Source organism: Ranitomeya variabilis, chromosome 2, assembly GCF_051348905.1.
Source record: "Ranitomeya variabilis isolate aRanVar5 chromosome 2, aRanVar5.hap1, whole genome shotgun sequence".
NCBI classification, from domain to species: Eukaryota; Metazoa; Chordata; class Amphibia; order Anura; family Dendrobatidae; genus Ranitomeya; species Ranitomeya variabilis.
In genome coordinates this window covers 428,076,263-428,095,317 of record NC_135233.1, presented here as the reverse complement: position 1 = coordinate 428,095,317, position 19,055 = coordinate 428,076,263, and positions in this window count along the sequence as shown.

Genomic DNA, 19,055 nt, shown 5'->3' with positions numbered 1-19,055 from the left:
TCACTTTCTGTCCTCATTTTTCTTTCAACGTTATCAAACATTTCTTACAATCAACTAGTTGGATACATATAACTTTTACATGTAAGCATCATCATCACTTTCTTTTTGTCAAGACATTATTGCGATCTATCTGTCTTAAAGCAATACCATTCTTTAAGTGCAACAAGTGAACATCCCCTTTAAGAGAGGACCAAGTCTTTATGAGGTAGCACATCTTCTCAAGCTACCAATCCGTACTCAGCAAAGGCTCCGGTGCGGTATCTTCGCAAAGAGTCCTTCTTTAAGTAAAACCAGTAGGGAGCACCTTTAAGAAGGTGCAAACTATTTACAAGCAGTTTGTATCATGCACTGTTCATGATTGCGGCAGTTCTTGATAACAAAGAAGAAAAATAGAAAATAACCAAAAAGCAGTAGGGATCCCGGGTCAACAAAGGGATCCCTTTAAGAGTTAACCCTAGTCGGGTTTAAAGCAGCAAAAAGCAGGGAAACAAACAGTTAACTATGTACAGTTTCAGGTTTCCGAGGTTTAGTGGGACGGCTTCCAGGGCTGCACCTGGCACTTAACCCTTCTTGGCCTGGGAAGAGTGAGGTCCAGGGTTACACCCAGTGCTGGACAAACGCCGTTAATCCGTCTTGCATGTACTGTTAAATCGGGCGCAGCGATGGAGGTCTGCGCAGCTTGAGTAGGGGCATTTGCTGCAGCAGAGGTAGCGGCTGCTGCAAGTTCAGTCACTGGGATGGAGTCAGCAGTTGCGGCACTAGCAGTCACTGGAGTGGTGTCGGTCGTCAGGGCAGGGTCGTCCTTCATACCTGCTTCAGATGCGGTCCCTCCGGTGCCGATCTGCTCCGTCTCCGCTGGGGTCTGGAACGCTGGTTGCGGGGCCTTGTGCTGCGACATTGTCATCTCTGCTCGCAGCATCTCGCTTTCCGGCAGGGCCTTGCTTTCCAGCTGCGGAGCGCTGGGACTTCTTTCCTGCTCCGGACCAGATGAGGCTGCCGACAGATGTCTGGTGAGGCTCCTGATGATGGCCTTCTTCCACCCGGCCTCAGTGCTCAGCTGCGTCCGCCGGGGTCGGTCGCTGAGCTCGTCCACTCCGGCCTGCAGGAATTCAGCATCAGCGGTGGAGGCCTGGTTGCGGTGCCCCTCCGGGTGGCTGGGGGAGTCCTCTGCTCCGACCCCACGCTCCGGCTCCGGGCGGCTCGCCATGGCATCCTCCATGTCGCTCACTTCTTCTTCCTGGTCCTTTTCCCGCTCTCTCCTTCGTGGGCGGTTTCGTTTTCTCTGTCTCCGCCCTCCATTGAGGATTAGGAGGCGGATTTCTGCTGCTGACGGACACGTCCTCACGGTGCAGAAATATTTAGACTGGGCGGCCATTGTCGTTCGCGCTCTCCAGCTTGTCTACGCCCACTCCACGCCCCTCTTCTTCTCCTGCGCTCTCCTCAGCGCTGTAATGGCGGCGGTTTTGGCGGCAAGGGGTAATCCACAGTCTTTGCAATAAAGTACAGTCCAAGCACAGTAAATCACAGTTCCAAGGCACACATGACCCGATTCCTCAGGCTTAAGTAGATCCTGTTCGTGACGCCAAGTTGTAGCGCCCCCACTGCCGCAGGGCCGAGGGGTACCCGGTACCGGGCCTCTGAGTATCTGCTCTGGGGTTGTCACGGTGGCTAGACCCGGCCCGTGACCCTGCTGAGGGGCGTACAGTAGTAGATGTGGATAGTGGTGGTGGTGCGGTGCAGTAAATAACGAGGACACCAGGTTGCAGTCTCTTTACCTCTTTACTGAAGGTCTCTGGGTCCTCAGTCCGGAATACGGTTCACCAGGCTGCGCAAGTCTGGCCGGTCCGATGGCACCTCCAGAGTTCCCTTTGCAGGTGGAAATCTGTGCCTTCCTGCTAGCGCTATGTGTTGTGGTCCTCCCCTGCTGTGCTTACGGGATAGTCCCCACAACTGTTGTGTCTGTTTCTCGTGTTCCCTCACAACAACTCGATTAGATGATGTTCTGCTAATCCTCCGTCCCTCCCGGTGTTATGGTTGGGACGCACCCGTATGACGGGTAGGCTCGGAGCTCTTCCGGGACCCTAGAGTCGCCCCTCTCCACAGGTTGCCCCCTATGTCTGCATAGGTGATTTAGGTGAGACAGCCCGCCTGTGACTGACTGTCCTGCCGTTGGTTTGAAGTATTGCTTGGAGCTAGATATATGAATACTTCCTCGGCGTTCCGGCCGCCGGTTGTGCGCCTCAGTAGGATGTTGCCTCGGTCTTACAGCACGACTCCTACTGGTATTCTCCTTCTTGCTTTGATCTCGTTTCTCACTCAGCACAATCTATCTCGCTTCTAATCCTTCCTTGGGCACCGCCGCTATGCTGAGCAGGCACGGTCCCGTGACGTTCTCTCAAGTTGCCAGGCCTCTGTCAGGATCCCACCCCTGACAGGGACCCTACCGAATCTTCCCCCACAACACCCTCTGCCACAAGGTGTTGCCTGGTTCCAACCCAGTCAGCTTTCTCCCTAACTTCCTGCCTGACCCCCAGTTTCACCAGTATGTGAGGAGTGGCCTAATGAATAGAACCCTTAGCTCCCCCTGGAGGCCCGGCTGTGAAATGTATTGGTGTCTGTGATACCTGGTCAGATGAACTCCTTCAGTGCCATCAGACGTACCATAGCTCCCCTTAGTGGCGGAGCCACAGTACTGCCACGACCAGGACTCTGGGGCGCTGCAGAGCATCATGTGGGGCCATTATATAGTATGGAGCATCATGTGCAGTCATTATACAGTATGGAGCATCATGTGTGGCCATTATACAGTATGGAGCAATGTTTGGCCATATATGTTTTTGTTTATAATTATTCTTTATCAAACAGTGTGATCAGCAGTGCTAAATGGGTGTGGTTGGGACGTGGATATGGGTGTGGCTAGTTATGAATGGGTGTATTCAGAGGCGTGGCCTAAAATTTGATGGGAAGCGCACCGCAAACTTTCTCCCTTTTTCCCATCTTCAAAAGTTGGGAGGTATGTGTAAGGAGTGGCTGACACAGTGAGTAGGCCCAAATAAGTAAGTAGGCTAAATGCAGTTCAAAATTGGTAACAGGACTAAACAGGCGGCATTGCTTTGTTCAGTGGAGGACAACTGTAAGGAGTGGCTGACACAGTGAGTAGGCCCAAATAAGTAAGTAGGCTAAATGCAGTTCAAAATTGGTAAAGGGACTAACCAGGCGGCATTGCTTTGTTCAGCGGAGGACAACTGTAAGGAGTGGCTGACACAGTGAGTAGGCCCAAATAAGTAAGTAGACTAAATACAGTTCAAAATTGGTAACAGGACTAAACTGGTGGCATTGCTTTGTTCAGAAGAGGACAACTGTAAGGAGAGGCTGACACAGTGAGTAGGCCCAAATAAGTAAGTAGGCTAAATGCAGGTCAAAATTGGTAACAGGACTAACCAGGCGGCATTGCTTTGTTCAGCGGAGTACAACTGTAAGGAGAGGCTGACACAGTGAGTAGGGCCAAATAAGTAAGTAGGCTAAATGCAGTTAAAAATTGGTAACAGGACTAAACTGGCGGCATTGCTTTGTTCAGCGGAGGACAACTGTGAGGAGTCGCTGACACAGTGAGTAGGCCCAAATAAGTAAGTAGGCTAAATGCTGTTAAAAATAGGTAACAGGCCTAACCAGGCGGCACTGCTTTGTTGAGCGGAGGACAACTGTAAGGAGTGGCTGACACAGTGAGTAGGCCCAAATAAGTAAGTAGGCTAAATGCAGTTCAAAATTGGTAACAGGACTAACCAGGCGGCATTGCTTTGTTCAGCGGAGGACAACTGTAATGAGAGGCTGACACAGTGAGTAGGCCCAAATAAGTAAGTGGTGGAGCACGGAGAGGTAAGTATTGCAAGTGGTAGAGCACTGTTCGAGCTGGGGGGGAACACTCTCTCATGGGCAGCGGTACTGACACAGGGCCCCTCATATTACCACGGTGTGTCTGACGTTGGTTGTGCACCACCACCGTCAGAAAAACTTCATTGTACTATGAGGGACCCTGTGCCAGTGCCGTCGCCCAAGAGTGGGCACACCCACCTGTCCAGGCAAACAGCACTTGCACGGGTGCTTGCGCCAGGTGGTGACCACGGCCCTGTGGGGGGAGTCAGCCCCTTTAGGGAGGTATAAAAATGGTCTATGGTGGACATTCAGCAGCTGCAAATGGAGGAATTGAAGCAGTCAGTAAGAGGAGGCCAAAAGCAAGACATTTTTCAGGCAAGCTACGTGTCAGCAGGGGAAGGTGGGGCCAAATAATTTTAAATCCATGATTGGTTCATTTTAATGAAGGTTAGATCATCGACATTTCGGGTAGCCAGACGTGTCCTTTTTTCGGTCAGTATTGAACCAGCATCACTTAAGACTCTTTCGGATAGCACACTAGCAGCAGGGCAAGCGAGCTCCTGTAATGCATATTCTGCCAATTCAGGCCAGGTGTCTATTTTAGATGCCCAGTAATCAAAGGGGAATGACCTGTGAGGGAGAACATCGATGAGGGAGGAAAAGTAGTTCGTAACCATACTGGAAACATGCTGTCTCCTGTCACTTTGATTCGATGCAGCAGTACCTGTCGTGTCAGCGGTCATTGTGAAATCACTCCACAACCTGGTCATAAAACCCCTCTGTCCAACGCCACTTCGGATTTGTGCACCTCTAAGGTTATGTGTCCACGATCAGGATGGCCGGCGGTATCGTCGGAGCGGCAAACCCGCTCGGCGCTAAGCCCCGCCCCCTTCTGGGACGCGATGATGCCGGATGTGTTCATTGCACACATCCGGCATCATCGCGCCCCTCGCATAGGGCCCTGTGTTATTCCTTGCGGCGGCGCAGCGTCGCCGCAAGGAACAAGGACATGCTGCGATCTTAAAAGACGCGCAGCATGTCCGGAGTCGCAGGGCCGACGGATGCGTGTTTCCACGCATAGTGGACACGGGATTTCATAAAATCCCCTGCACTATGCTGGAACATCTGGACGCTGCGTGTTTGACGCTGCGGCCCCACGCAGCGTCAAGCACGCAGCGTTTCCTGAACGTGGACACATACTCTAACACCTCTGCCATGTTGCCCCCTACGGCTCGAGTGAGAACCATCACCGCCGCTGTGTGCTGGGAATGCCTGAACCAAACGGTCTACAAGAGTTGCTTGTTTGGTGGCCAATATTTGCTCAAGGTTCTCATGTGGCATGATATTTTGTAATTTTCCTTTATATCGTGGATCCAGGAGGCAGGCCAACCAGTAATCGTCATCGGTCATCATTTTCATAATGCGGGGGACCCTTTTTAGGATACGCAAGGCATACTCAGCCATGTGGGCCAATGTTCCAGGTGTCAATTCACTGCTTGTGCTGGGTTGAGGAGCACTTTCTTGCAAATCAACATCACTTGTGTTCCGCAAAAACCCTGTACCTGACCTTGCAACGCCACCAGTTTCTATTGCCCCCTGAGAAGCATCCTCCTCCCATAAATATTCATCCCCATCCTCCTCCTCTTCATCCGCCACCTCGTCCAGGAGAGTTCCCTGAGCAGACAATGGCTGACTGTCATCAAGGCTTCCCTCCTCCTCGGCTGCAGACGCCTGCTCCTTAATGTGCGTCAAACTTTGCATCAGCAGACGCATTAGTGGGATGCTCATGCTTATGATGGCGTCGTCTGCACTTACCAGCCGTGTGCATTCCTCAAAACACTGAAGGACTTGACAGAGGTCTTGTAGCTTCGACCACTGCACACCAGACAACTCCATGTCTGCCATCCAAGTGCCTGCCCGTGTATGTGTATCCTCCCACAAATAAATTACAGCACACCTCTGTTCGCACAGCCTCTCAAGCATGTGCAGTGTGGAGTTCCACCTTGTTGCAACGTTGATTATTAGGCGGTGCTGGGGAAGATTCAGCGATCGCTGATGGTTCAGCATACGGCTGGAGTGTACGGGCGACCGGCAGATGTGCGAGCAAAGTCTTTGCACCTTCAGGAGCAGGGCTGGTAACCCCAGATAATTTTTCAGGAAGCACTGCACCACCAGGTTCAAGGTGTGAGCCAGGCAAGGTATGTGTTTCAGTTCTGAAAGGGCTATGGCAGCCATAAAATTCCTTCCGTTATCACTGACTACCTTGCATGCCTCAAGATGTACACTGCCCAGCCCATGACTGAGTTTCTTGCTGCAAGTACTCGGCCAGTACTTCCACAGTGTGTCTGTTGTCGCCCAAATACTTCATTTGTAAGACATCCTGCTGACGCTTACCACTAGCTGTTCGATAATGGGACACCTCGTGTGCAACACTGGCAGCTGTGGATGGAGTGGTCGTGCGACTGCGCTCTGTGGACGAGCTTTCGCTTATGGAGGAGGAGGAGGAGGGGTGGCGAACGCCTACAGCCAACTGTTTCCTAGACCGTGGGCTAGGCAGAACTGTCCCACTATGGCTGTCCCCTGTGGACCCTGCATCCACCACATTAACCCAGTGTGCCATGATGGACAAGTAACGTCCCTTGCCATGCCTACTGGTCCATGCATCTGTTGTGAGGTGCACCTTTCCACTGACTGATTGCCACAGTGCATGGACAATGCGGTCTTTGACATGCTGGTGGAGGGCTGGGATGGCTTTTCTCGCAAAGAAGTGCCGACTGGGTAGGTCATAGCGTGGTACTGCGCAGGCCATCAGGTCTTTGAAAGCTTCACTTTCAACCAACCGGTAGGGCATAATCTCTAACGAGATTAGTCTAGCAATGTGGGCGTTCAAACCCTGTGTACGCGGATGAGAGGATGAGTACTTTCTTTTCCTATCGAGAGTCTCTTGTAGGGTGAGCTGGACTGGAGAGCTGCATATGGTGGAACTAGCGGTGGCGGTGGTGGTGGACATGGCGGATTGAGAGAGGGTTGGTGATGGTATTCTTGATGTTGGCCTACATACAGTGTTTCCTACCAAAAACCTTGTGATTCCCTGAGTGCTTTGGCCTTGCGACGATACCTCCACATTTGCTGCTGGTAGTGTCCTAACCGGTGGGCTTACAGTGAGGGAAGCAATGTAGCGTTGCTGACTACCTTCATTCTGAGCAGGTGCACCAACGGTACGTGTTGTGAATTCCGTTCTCGGACTCCCTCCTGTGGTCATGAATGGTACTTTGGTTAGTTCTGCTCTTGGACTCCCTCTGGTGGCTTCAAGCGGAACTGCTGGTCACTGAGGTTGGCTTTATCAGCTGCCCTTGTTTATTGCTATGTTGGCTTCCCTATTTAACTCCACTCAGATCGTTACTTCATGCCAGCTGTCAATGTTTCAGTATTGGTTCAGATCTCTCTTGGACTTCTCTGAGGACCTGTCTACTCCAGCAGAAGCTAAGTCTTTGCTAGTTCATTTGTTGTTACTGCTTCCTGAATATATTTCTTAGTACTGCTATATTCTAGTCCAGCTTGCTATCATGATATTCCTTGCTAGCTGGAAGCTCTGGGGGTGCAGAGTGGCACCTCCACACCGTGAGTCGGTGTGGGGAGTGTCATGATCTCTGCAGGCAGAGATCATAGCAAGCCTATAGAGGGACAAGCTCTCGGAAGATGGAACTATACTGACCATGAACTAAGCCTGCCGCGCAACTAGAAATAGCCAGGTAGCATTTCCTATTTATTGCTAGATGCCCAGCTCAGGCCTAAGACCTAAATAGCTAGCAGAGGGAAATATAAGACCTGGCTCACCTCTAGAGAAATATTCCAAAGAAGACAGTAGCCCCCCACATATAATGACGGTGAGTTCAGATGAAACAACAAACGCAGCAGGAAAATAGTCTTAGCAAATTTGAGGTCCGCTTACTAGATAGCAGAAGACAGATAGTATACTTTCATGGTCAGCAGAAAAACACTAACAAAACACCATCCAGAGATTACCTTAAACTCTGGCATTAACTCATAACGCCAGAGTAGCAATCCCTGATCAACGAGAGCTTTCCAGACACAGTAACAAAACTTCAGCTGTGAACTGGAACAAATAGGCAAAACGAAACATGGACAAAAGTCCAACTTATCTAGTAGTTGTCAGAAGCAGGAACAAGCACTGAGAGGCATCAGATAACATTGTTGACCGGCAAGAAACCACCAGGGAAATGAGCTTAAATAGCGACACCCACTACTGATGGAACCAGGTGAAACAGGAAAGAGGATGACAAGTCCAATTCCACAAGCGGCCACCGGGGGAGCCCAGAATCCAAATTCACAACAGTACCCCCCCCTCAAGGAGGGGGCACCGAACCCTCACCAGATCCACCAGGGCGACCAGGATGAGCCCTATGGAAGGCACGAACAAGATCAGAAGCATGAACATCAGATGCATTGACCCAAGAATTATCCTCCTGGCCGTAACCCTTCCAGTTGACCAGATACTGGAGTCTCCGTCTGGAAACACGAGAGTCCAAAATTTTCTCCACAACGTACTCCAACTCACCCTCAACCAACACCGGAGCAGGAGGCTCAACTGAAGGTACAACAGGTACCTCATACCTGCGCAATAACGACCGATGAAAAACGTTATGAATGGAAAAGGACGCAGGGAGGTCCAAACGGAAAGAAACAGGATTAAGAATCTCCAATATTCTATAAGGGCCGATGAACCGAGGTTTAAACTTAGGAGAAGAGACCCTCATAGGGACAAAACGAGAAGACAACCACACCAAATCTCCAACACAAAGCCGAGAACCAACACGACGATGACGGTTGGCAAAACGCTGAGTCTTCTCCTGGGACAACTTCAAATTGTCCATAACCTGCCCCCAGATGTGATGCAATCTCTCCACCACCGCATCCACTCCAGGACAATCCGAGGATTCCACCTGACCGGAGGAAAATCGAGGGTGAAACCCCGAATTACAGAAAAACGGGGACACCAAGGTGGAAGAGCTGGCCCGATTATTGAGGGCGAACTCTGCCAATGGCAAAAAAGCAACCCAATCATCCTGGTCAGCAGAGACAAAACACCTCAGATATGTCTCCAGGGTCTGATTAGTCCGCTCGGTCTGGCCATTAGTCTGAGGGTGAAAAGCAGATGAAAAAGACAAATCTATGCCCATCCTAGCACAGAATGCCCGCCAAAATCTAGACACAAACTGGGTACCTCTGTCAGAAACAATATTCTCAGGAATACCGTGCAATCGGACAACATTCTGAAAAAACAGAGGAACCAACTCAGAAGAAGAAGGCAACTTGGGCAGAGGAACCAAATGGACCATTTTAGAGAAACGGTCACAGACCACCCAGATGACAGACATCTTCTGGGAAACAGGCAGATCTGAAATAAAATCCATCGAGATGTGTGTCCAAGGCCTCTTAGGAATAGGCAAGGGCAACAGCAGTCCGCTAGCCCGAGAACTACAAGACTTGGCCCGAGCACAAATGTCACATGACTGCACAAAGACTCGCACATCTCGTGACAGGGAAGGCCACCAGAAGGATCTTGCCACCAAATCCCTGGTACCAAAAATTCCGGGATGACCTGCCAATGCAGAAGAATGTACCTCAGAGATGACTCTACTGGTCCAATCATCCGGAACAAACAGTCTATCAGGCGGACAACGATCCGGTCTATCCGCCTGAAACTCTTGCAAGGACCGCCGCAGATCAGGAGAAACGGCCGACAAAATTACTCCCTCCCTAAGGATACCTGTGGGTTCAGCATTACCAGGAGAGTCCGGGTCAAAACTCCTAGAAAGGGCATCTGCCTTAACATTCTTAGAACCCGGTAGGTATGACACCACAAAATTAAAGCGAGAAAAAAATAAAGACCAGCGCGCCTGTCTAGGATTCAGGCGCCTGGCAGTCTCAAGATAAATCAAATTTTTGTGGTCAGTCAATACCACCACCTGATGCTTAGCCCCCTCTAGCCAATGGCGCCACTCCTCAAACGCCCACTTCATGGCCAAAAGCTCCCTATTCCCAACATCATAATTCCGCTCTGCGGGCGAAAATTTGCGAGAAAAGAAGGCACAAGGCCTAATGACGGAGCAGTCGGAACCTTTCTGCGACAACACTGCCCCAGCTCCGATCTCCGAAGCGTCAACCTCAACCTGAAAAGGCAGATTCACATCAGGCTGACGTAACACAGGGGCAGAGGCAAAACGGTGCTTAAGCTCCTGAAAGGCCTCTACAGCATGAGGGGACCAATTAGCAACATCAGCGCCATGTCTGGTCAAATCAGTCAGTGGTTTAACGACATCCGAAAAACCAGCAATAAATCGGCGGTAAAAGTTGGCAAAGCCCAAAAATCTCTGAAGACCCTTAAGAGAGGAGGGCTGAGTCCAGTCACAAATAGCTTGCACCTTGACGGGATCCATCTCAATGGAAGAGGGAGAAAAAATATACCCCAAAAAGGAAATTTTCTGGACCCCAAAAACGCACTTAGACCCCTTCACACATAAAGAATTAGACCGCAGAACCTGAAAAACTCTCCTGACCTGCTGGACATGAGAGTCCCAGTCATCAGAAAAAATCAGAATATCATCCAGATATATTATCATAAATTTATCCAGAAAATCGCGGAAAATATCATGCATAAAAGACTGGAAAACTGAAGGGGCATTAGAAAGACCAAAAGGCATGACCAAATACTCAAAGTGGCCCTCGGGCGTATTAAATGCGGTCTTCCACTCATCCCCCTGCCTGATCCGCACCAAATTATACGCCCCACGAAGATCAATTTTAGAGAACCACTTAGCACCCTCTATACGAGCAAACAAATCAGTAAGCAATGGCAATGGGTATTGTTACTTAACAGTGATCTTATTCAGAAGCCGATAATCAATACATGGTCTCAAAGAGCCGTCCTTTTTTGAGACAAAGAAAAACCCAGCCCCCAAGGAAGAAGAAGATGGACGAATATGTCCCTTTTCCAAAGACTCCTTTATATATTCCCGCATAGCAGCATGTTCCGGCACAGACAGATTAAACAAACGACCCTTTGGATATTTGCAACCCGGTATCAAATCTATGGCACAATCGCACTCACGGTGCGGAGGTAACGACCCAAGCTTGGGTTCGTCAAAGACGTCTTGATAATCAGAGAGGAACTCAGGGACTTCTGAGGGAATGGACGACGAAATAGAAACCAAAGGTAAGTCCCCATGAATACCCTTACATCCCCAGCTCAACACAGACATTGCTCTCCAGTCCAAGACTGGATTGTGAGACTGCAACCATGGCAATCCCAGTACCAAATCGTCATGTAAATTATACAGCACCAGGAAACGAATAATCTCCTGGTGATCCGGATTGATACGCATGGTTACTTGTGTCCAGTATTGTGGTTTATTATTAGCCAATGGGGTGGAGTCAATCCCCTTCAGAGGAATAAGAGTCTCCAAAGGCTCTAAATCAAAACCACAACGATTGGCAAAGGACCAATCCATGAGACTCAGAGCGGCGCCAGAGTCAACATAGGCGTCCGTGGCAATGGATGACAAAGAGCAAATCAGGGTTACAGACAAAATAAACTTAGACTGAATGGTGCCAATGGAAACAGACTTATCAAGCTTCTTTGTACGCCTAGAGCATGCTGATATAACATGAGTAGAATCCCCACAATAGAAGCACAATCCATTCTTCCGTCTAAAATTCTGTCGCTCGCTCCTGGACAGAATTCTATCACACTGCATACTTTCTGGCGTCTTTTCCATAGACACCGCCAGATGGTGCACTGGTTTGCGCTCCCGCAGACGCCTATCAATCTGAATAGCCATTGTCATGGACTCATTCAGACCTGCAGGCACAGGGAACCCCACCATAACATCCTTAACGGCATCAGAGAGACCTTCTCTGAAAGTTGCCGCCAAGGCGCACTCATTCCACTGAGTAAGCACAGACCATTTACGGAATTTTTGGCAGTAAACCTCAGCTTCGTCTTGCCCCTGAGATAGTGCCATCAAAGTTTTTTCTGCCTGAAGTTCCAAATGAGGTTCCTCATAAAGCAAGCCCAAGGCCAGAAAAAACGCATCCACATCGCGCAACGCATGATCCCCTGCTGGCAATGAGAAGGCCCAATCTTGAGGGTCACCCCTGAGCAAGGAAATCACAATCCTAACCTGCTGAGCAGGGTCTCCAGCTGAACGAGACTTCAGGGACAAATAAAGCTTACAATTATTTCGGAAATTCTGGAAGCTAGCTCTATTCCCTGTGAAGAACTCCGGCAAAGGAATTCTCGGCTCAGATACTGGAGCATGTACCACAAAATCTTGTAAATTTTGTACTTTCGTGATGAGATTATTCAAACCCGCAGTTACACTCTGAAGATCCATTATTGTCAGGTGCACACAGAGCCATACAGAGATTAGGAGGAGAGAGAGAAAAAAGACTGCAGCAAGGCAAACTGGAGGAAAAAAAAAAAAAAAATTCCAGCAGACTTCTTATAACTCTCCTTTCTCAACCTGGGTCTTTAACACTTTATTGGCCGGTCAAACTGTCATGATCTCTGCAGGCAGAGATCATAGCAAGCCTATAGAGGGACAAGCTCTCGGAAGATGGAACTATACTGACCATGAACTAAGCCTGCCGCGCAACTAGAAATAGCCAGGTAGCATTTCCTATTTATTGCTAGATGCCCAGCTCAGGCCTAAGACCTAAATAGCTAGCAGAGGGAAATATAAGACCTGGCTCACCTCTAGAGAAATATTCCAAAGAAGACAGTAGCCCCCCACATATAATGACGGTGAGTTCAGATGAAACAACAAACGCAGCAGGAAAATAGTCTTAGCAAATTTGAGGTCCGCTTACTAGATAGCAGAAGACAGATAGTATACTTTCATGGTCAGCAGAAAAACACTAACAAAACACCATCCAGAGATTACCTTAAACTCTGGCATTAACTCATAACGCCAGAGTAGCAATCCCTGATCAACGAGAGCTTTCCAGACACAGTAACAAAACTTCAGCTGTGAACTGGAACAAATAGGCAAAACGAAACATGGACAAAAGTCCAACTTATCTAGTAGTTGTCAGAAGCAGGAACAAGCACTGAGAGGCATCAGATAACATTGTTGACCGGCAAGAAACCACCAGGGAAATGAGCTTAAATAGCGACACCCACTACTGATGGAACCAGGTGAAACAGGAAAGAGGATGACAAGTCCAATTCCACAAGCGGCCACCGGGGGAGCCCAGAATCCAAATTCACAACAGGGGAGACTTTTTGCTTACTCTGCGTGGCTTTTTGTAGTTTTTTGTGCTGACCGCATAGATCCCTTTTCTTTCCTCTGACTATTTAGTTAAATCTGGCCTCCTTTGCTAAAACCTGTTTCATTTCTGTGTTTGTGACTTTCCTCTTAACTCACAGTCAATATATGTGGGGGGCTGCCTTTACCTTTGGGGAATTTCTCTGAGGCAAGGTAAGGCTTCTATTTCTATCTTTAGGGGTAGTTAGCTCTTAGGCTGTGAAGAGGCGTCTAGGGAGAGTTAGGTACGCTCCACGGCTATTTCAGGTGTGTGTGATAGGAGTAGGGTTTGCGGTCAGCAGAGTTCCCACTGCCCCAGAGCTAGTTTCGATTTTGAGTTTACTCATCAGGTCATTCCGGGTGCTCCTAACCACCAGGTCCATAACAGTACAGCTGGCCAACAAAGTGTTAATGCATCTCAAAAGAGGGATAAGAGAAGTTCTGAACCCATTTTTTTTTCTTTGCAGTGTGTTTTGTCTCTCTTTTCCCCTTAACCTCTGGGTGGTTCAGGACTCAGGTGTAGATATGGATATTCAAGGTCTGTCCTCTTGTATGGATCAACTCACTGCAAGGGTACAAAGCATTCAAGATTATGTAGTTCAGAATCCGATGTTAGAGCCAATAATTCCAATTCCTGATTTGTTTTCTGGGGATAGATCTAAGTTTCTGAATTTCAAAAATAATTGTAAACTGTTTCTTGCTTTGAAACCCCGCTCCTCTGGTGACCCCATTCAGCAAGTAAAAATTATTATTTCTTTGTTGCGTGGCGACCCTCAAGACTGGGCATTCTCCCTTGCGCCAGGAGATCCTGCATTGCTTAATGTAGATGCGTTTTTTCTGGCGCTTGGATTGCTTTATGACGAACCGAATTCAGTGGATCAGGCAGAGAAAATCTTGCTAGCTTTGTGTCAGGGTCAGGATGAAGCGGAGGTATATTGTCAGAAGTTTAGAAAATGGTCTGTGCTTACTCAATGGAATGAGTGTGCCCTGGCAGCAATTTTTAGAAAGGGTCTTTCTGAAGCCCTTAAGGATGTTATGGTGGGGTTCCCCACGCCTGCTGGTCTGAATGAATCAATGTCCTTGGCCATTCAAATTGATCGGCGTTTGCGTGAGCGCAAGCTTGTGCACCATTTGGCGTTGTCCTCTGAGCAGAGGCCTGAGCTTATGCAATGTGATAGAACTTTGACCAGAACTGAACGGCAAGAACACAGACGTCAGAAGGGGCTGTGTTTTTACTGTGGTGACCCCACTCATGCTATCTCTGATTGTCCTAAGCGCACTAAGCGGTTCGCTAGGTCTGTCACCATTGGTACTGTACAGCCTAAGTTTCTTTTGTCTGTTACTCTGATTTGCTCTTTGTCATCCTACTCGGTTATGGCATTTGTGGATTCAGGCGCTGCCCTGAATTTGATGGACTTGGAGTTTGCCAGGCGCTGTGGTTTTTTCTTGGAGCCTTTGCAGTATCCTATTCCATTAAGGGGAATTGATGCCACGCCGTTGGCCAAGAATAAACCTCAGTACTGGACTCAGTTAACCATGTGCATGGCTCCTGCACATCAGGAAGATATTCGCTTTTTGGTGTTGCATAATTTGCATGATGTGGTCGTGTTGGGTTTGCCATGGCTACAGGTTCATAATCCAGTATTGGATTGGAAATCAATGTCTGTGTCTAGTTGGGGTTGTCAAGGGGTACATGGCAATGTTCCGTTGGTGTCAATTTCTTCTTCCACTCCTTCTGAAGTCCCTGAGTTTCTGTCGGATTACCAGGATGTATTTGATGAGCCCAAATCCAGTGTCCTACCCCCTCATAGGGATTGTGATTGTGCTATAAATTTGATTCCTGGTAGTAAGTTTCCTAAGGGCCGACTTTTCAATTTATCTGTGCCAGAGCACGCCGCTATGCGGAGTTATATAAAGGAGTCCTTGGAGAAAGGGCATATTCGCCCGTCTTCATCACCGTTGGGAGCAGGGTTCTTTTTTGTGGCCAAGAAGGATGGTTCTCTGAGACCCTGTATAGATTACCGCCTTCTCAATAAAATCACGGTCAAATTTCAGTACCCTTTGCCTCTGCTGTCTGATTTGTTTGCTCGGATTAAGGGGGCTAGTTGGTTCACCAAGATAGATCTTCGAGGGGCGTATAACCTTGTGCGTATTAAACAGGGTGATGAATGGAAAACAGCATTTAATACGCCCGAGGGCCATTTTGAGTACCTGGTAATGCCATTCGGGCTTTCAAATGCTCCATCTGTGATTCAGTCCTTTATGCATGACATCTTCCGAAAGTATCTGGATAGATTCATGATTGTATATTTGGTTGATATTTTGGTCTTTTCGGATGATTGGGAGTCTCATGTGAAACAGGTCAGAATGGTATTCCAGGTCCTTCGTGCTAATTCCTTGTTTGTGAAGGGGTCTAAATATCTCTTCGGAGTTCAGAAGGTTTCCTTTTTGGGCTTCATTTTTTCCCCTTCTACTATCGAGATGGATCCTGTCAAAGTTCAGGCCATTTATGATTGGACTCAACCTACATCTGTGAAGAGCCTCCAGAAATTCCTGGGCTTTGCTAATTTTTACCGTCGCTTCATCGCTAATTTTTCTAGTGTGGTTAAACCTTTGACTGATTTGACAAAGAAAGGTGCTGATGTGGTGAATTGGTCTTCTGCGGCCGTTGAGGCTTTTCAGGAGCTGAAACGTCGTTTTTCTTCGGCCCCTGTGTTGCGTCAGCCAGATGTTTCGCTCCCTTTTCAGGTCGAGGTTGATGCTTCTGAGATTGGAGCAGGGGCTGTTTTGTCTCAAAGAAGTTCTGATGGCTCTGTGATGAAGCCATGTGCCTTCTTTTCTAGAAAGTTTTCGCCTGCTGAGCGTAATTATAATGTTGGCAATCGGGAGCTCCTAGCTATGAAGTGGGCATTCGAGGAGTGGCGACATTGGCTTGAGGAAGCCAAGCACCGCGTGGTGGTCTTGACGGATCACAAAAATCTGACTTATCTCGAGTCTGCCAAGCGGTTGAATCCTAGACAGGCTCGATGGTCGCTGTTTTTCTCCCGTTTCGATTTTGTGGTCTCATACCTTCCAGGTTCTAAGAATGTGAAGGCGGATGCCCTTTCTAGGAGTTTTGTGCCTGATTCTCCGGGAGTCCCAGGGCCGGCTGATATTCTCAAAGAGGGGGTAATTCTGCCATCTCCCCTGATTTGCAGCGGGTGCTGCAGGAGTTTCAGGCTGATAGACCTGACCGTTGTCCAGCGGAGAAACTGTTTGTCCCTGATAGGTGGACTAGCAGAGTTATTTCTGAGGTTCATTGCTCGGTGTTGGCCGGTCATCCTGGGATTATGGTACCAGAGATTTGGTGGCTAGGTCCTTTTGGTGGCCTTCCTTGTCACGGGATGTGCGTTCTTTTGTGCAGTCCTGTGGGACTTGTGCTCGGGCTAAGCCCTGCTGTTCTTGTGCCAGTGGGTTGCTTTTGCCCTTGCCAGTCCCGAAAAGGCCTTGGACGCATGTTTCCATGGATTTTATTTCAGATCTTCCTGTCTCTCAAAGGATGTCTGTCATCTGGGTGGTTTGTGATCGCTTTTCTAAGATGGTCCATTTGGTACCCTTGCCTAAATTACCTTCCTCCTCTGATTTGGTGCCATTATTTTTTCAACATGTGGTTCGTTTGCATGGCATTCCGGAGAACATTGTGTCGGACAGAGGTTCCCAGTTTGTCTCTAGGTTTTGGCGGTCCTTTTGTGCTAAGATGGGCATTGATTTGTCTTTTTCTTCGGCTCTCCATCCTCAAACAAATGGCCAAACCGAACGAACCAACCAGACTTTGGAAACCTATCTGAGATGCTTTGCTTCTGCTGATCAGGATGATTGGGTGACCTTCTTGCCATTGGCTGAGTTCGCCCTTAATAATCGGGCTAGTCCTGCTACTTTGGTTTCGCCTTTTTTTTGCAATTCTGGTTTTCATCCTCGATTTTCTTCGGGGCAGGTTGAGCCTTCTGACTGTCCTGGTGTGGATTCTGTGGTGGACAGGCTGCAGCAAAGTTGGACTCACGCAGTGGACAATTGTTGTGAATTAGACTTTTTGGCTCCCTCTTGTGGTTACTAGTGATATGACTCTGGGATTGTCTTTCCTCAGTTTGGCACCCACCTGGGTCATTAGTCCAGGGGTGTTGCTATATAAACTTCCTGGATCCTTAGTCCAGTGCCTGGCATCGTTGTAATCAGATCATTTCTGTTTGCTCCTGTCTGCTGGTCCTGGTTCGTGCAAAATTAAGCTAAGTCTTGCTTCTTTGTTTTTTGGTTATTTGCTTTGCTCCTATTTTTGTCCAGCTTGTACTAAATGTGATTCCTGACTTTGCTGGAAGCTCTAGGGGGCTGGTGTTCTCCCCCCGGGCCGTTAGACGGTTCGGGGGTTCTTGAATATCTAGCATGGATATTTTGATAGGGTTTTTGCTGACCATATAAGTCATCTTACTATATTCTGCTATTAGCTAGTGGGCCTCTCTTTGCTAAATACCTAGCTCATTCTTACGTTTGTCTTTTCCTCTTACCTCACCGTTATTATTTGTTGGGGGCTTGTATCCAACTTTTGGGGTCTTTTCTCTGGAGGCAAGAAAGGTCTTTCTTTTCCCTTCTAGGGTTAGTTAGTTCTCCGGCTGGCGCGAGACGTCTAGAACCAACGTAGGCACGTTCCCCGGCTGCTGCTATTTGTGGTGCTAGGATTAGATATATGGTCAGCTCAGTTACCACTGCCCTATGAGCTGGTTTTTTGTGTTTGCAGACTTAGTAATTATTTCTGAGACCCTCTGCCATTGGGGTCATAACAGTATGCCAGGCCAACATTGAATGTTTAATGCATTGCAGAAGTGGGATAATAAGAAAGGAAGTTCTGAGTTGTTTTTTTTTATTTTTTATTCCTCTCTTCCTCCCCTTTACCTCTGAGTGGCTTGTGCTTGCTGCAGACATGAATGTCCAGACCTTGATTACAAGTGTGGACCGGCTTGCTGCTCGTGTGCAGGGCATACAAGATTTTGTTACCAGTAGTCCAATGTCTGAACCTAAAATACCTATTCCTGAACTGTTTTCTGGAGACCGATTTAAGTTTAGGAATTTCAGGAATAATTGTAAATTGTTTCTATCTCTGAGACCCCGTTCATCTGGAGATTCAGCTCAGCAAGTTAAAATTGTTATCTCTTTTTTACGGGGCGACCCTCAGGATTGGGCTTTCTCGCTAGCGCCAGGAGATCCGGCATTGGCAAATATTGATGCGTTTTTTCTGGCGCTCGGATTGCTTTACGAGGAACCCAATCTTGAAGTTCAGGCAGAAAAAGCCTTGCTGGCTATTTCTCAGGGCCAGGATGAAGCTGAAGTGTATTGCCAAAAATTTCGGAAATGGTCCGTGCTTACTCAGTGGAATGAGTGTGCTCTGGCCGCAAATTTCAGAAATGGCCTTTCTGAAGCCATTAAGAATGTGATGGTGGGTTTCCCCATTCCTACAAGTCTGAATTATTCCATGGCGCTGGCTATTCAAATTGACCGGCGTTTGCGGGAGCGCAAAACCGCTAATCCTCTGGTGGTGTTGTCTGAACAAACACCTGATTTAATGCAATGTGATAGAATTCAGACTAGAAATGAGCGGAAAAATCATAGACGTCAGAATGGGTTGTGTTTTTACTGTGGTGATTCTACACATGTTATATCAGCATGCTCTAAACGCCTAACAAGGGTTGTTAGTCCTGTCGCCATTGGTAATTTGGAACCTAAATTTATTTTGTCTGTGACTTTAATTTGCTCATTGTCTTCTTACCCTGTTATGGCGTTTGTGGATTCAGGTGCTGAACCTGAGTCTTATGGATCTGTCATTTG